The sequence below is a fragment of the Bison bison genome, unplaced genomic scaffold, assembly GCF_000754665.1.
Source record: "Bison bison bison isolate TAMUID 2011002044 unplaced genomic scaffold, Bison_UMD1.0 scf7180017864291, whole genome shotgun sequence".
Taxonomy (NCBI): Eukaryota; Metazoa; Chordata; class Mammalia; order Artiodactyla; family Bovidae; genus Bison; species Bison bison.
This window is the reverse complement of record NW_011494863.1, coordinates 12,314,721-12,316,327: the sequence shown is the minus strand read 5'-3', so window position 1 is coordinate 12,316,327 and position 1,607 is coordinate 12,314,721. Positions and strand designations below refer to the sequence as shown.

The following is a 1,607-nucleotide window of genomic DNA, read 5'->3' as shown; positions in this document are numbered from 1 at the left end:
GCCAGCCCGGTGGCCTCTGCCCCCATGCTTGTTCCTGGCCCAGCCACAGAATCATCAGGCTTCCGGCACTCCCCCGGAGCCCCCTCCCCACCCTGGAATTCACAGCAAGTGACAGCCAGTCTGGGAAGTGACAGGTGGGGAACTGACAAAGGAGGGCCCTGTGCTCTGCCAGGGGGCGGGATGGGGCCTCAGCTGAGTTTGTGGGGCTGCCTTCGCCTCCATCTCGGGGAATTCCCCTCCTGCCTAAAAGTCAGCCCGGCCCAGCTCTCCTTCCTGCAGAAGCACAGTGAGCTGAGGCGCCTTCTCAGGCGGCAGCCCCCGCTGCATAGACCCCATCATCTTCTCCTGCCTTTCCCCAGGTGAGTGACCTGCCCAGGGTGGTAAGCCAGGACAGGCCAAGGTTCACCACACAAGGCTGTGGGGCCACCAGACCCTCTGGCTCTGGGCCACAAGCCACCTGGCGCCCGGTTTTTCTGCCAGCTAGTGTCTGTGGCTGCCCTGACCCCGGGCTCTGGGCTCTGCACCTCTACCTCCTGGCCTGCCCTCATTCTCTTCTTGCCTCTCTCCCTCCATTTCTTATTTCCTCTTCCTGCCTTCCTCTCCTTGCCTTCTCAGCCAGTCATTTTCTCTCTAGTCGCCAGCAGTTTTTCCAAAGGGAAGGAAAAGAAAGATCTGCTTTTGTCTTATCCTTTTCCCAAGAGAAGGGAGCAGGTTCATAAGTATGAAGGCAGGTGTCTGTGTGTGTGTGTGTGTGTGTGTGTGTGTGTGTGCACGAGCAGGGGTAAGAATGTGTGTCTATGTTTGGGAGCGTGTGTCAGATCTCCCAAGATGCTTATGTGGATGACCGTGTGAGGCAGCGAGTGTGAGCATGTTTATGTATTTGTGTGAATGTGTCTCTGAATGTCTGGGTCATTATATGATTGTGTGTCGGTGAGTTTTTGAGGGTATGTGGGCGTGTGTGAGGCACTTCAGTGATCTAAAGCTAGACAGGAAGAGAGTCTGGTGGGAGTCTGCCCTGCCTCCCTTGGGAACACGGTGGAAGGCTGGTGCCCTCCTTAACAGGGGGCAAAAGGGCCTGCAGGGGGCTCCCCCACCTGCTCTCCTCCGGAGCCAGCTGGCCCTTTCTATGGCTGAGCTCGTAACAGAGAGACCCCAAGGCACTAGGTGTGGGTGACGGCTGGCAGACAGTGGTGATGCAGCCTCCTCTTTGATCACAAACAGTCCAGATTTTCCAGAGCCGGTCAGAGGCCCAGCCCAGGGAAGTCCCTGGCTAGGAGGGGCAAGGAGTGGAGGCCAAGTCACTGTCACAGTGGCTTCTGGGCTGGAGAAGAATGAAGGGAGAAGTGGGAGTGGCCCAGAAGAGGGTGCATAGCAGAGGCCTTGGGGTGAGGCTGAAGGAGGATTGTTCTCAGGGCCCTGTCAGGGCTTCCCAGGATTAGGAAATGCTCTGGTTCCCTCGGGTCTGCTTCCTTCAGGGGCTGGGAGGAGCCTGGCTGACCTTTGCCAACTTCCAGGAGACTGACAAGGGGCAAGATTGGCTCCAAACCCAGATCCACTTGACATTCTGAGCTGCAGATACGGGAGGCCAGAGCGAGAGAGCCTGGAGG

At 57.9% G+C, this 1,607-nt stretch overlaps 1 protein-coding gene across 2 annotated transcripts in view; it reads left to right on the top strand.

Moving 5' to 3' along the window:
• The first annotated feature begins 265 nt into the window (after window positions 1-265).
• Window positions 266-1,607, top strand: part of TNIP1 (TNFAIP3 interacting protein 1) — a 51,763-nt gene continuing 50,421 nt past the window's right edge. The window contains exon 1 of one of the 2 annotated variants that reach the window (XM_010850586.1): window positions 266-359. The gene's annotated coding sequence lies outside the window, so the exon portion shown is untranslated. The remainder of the gene's footprint in view (window positions 360-1,607) is intronic. The other variant, XM_010850588.1, reaches the window with a different exon arrangement.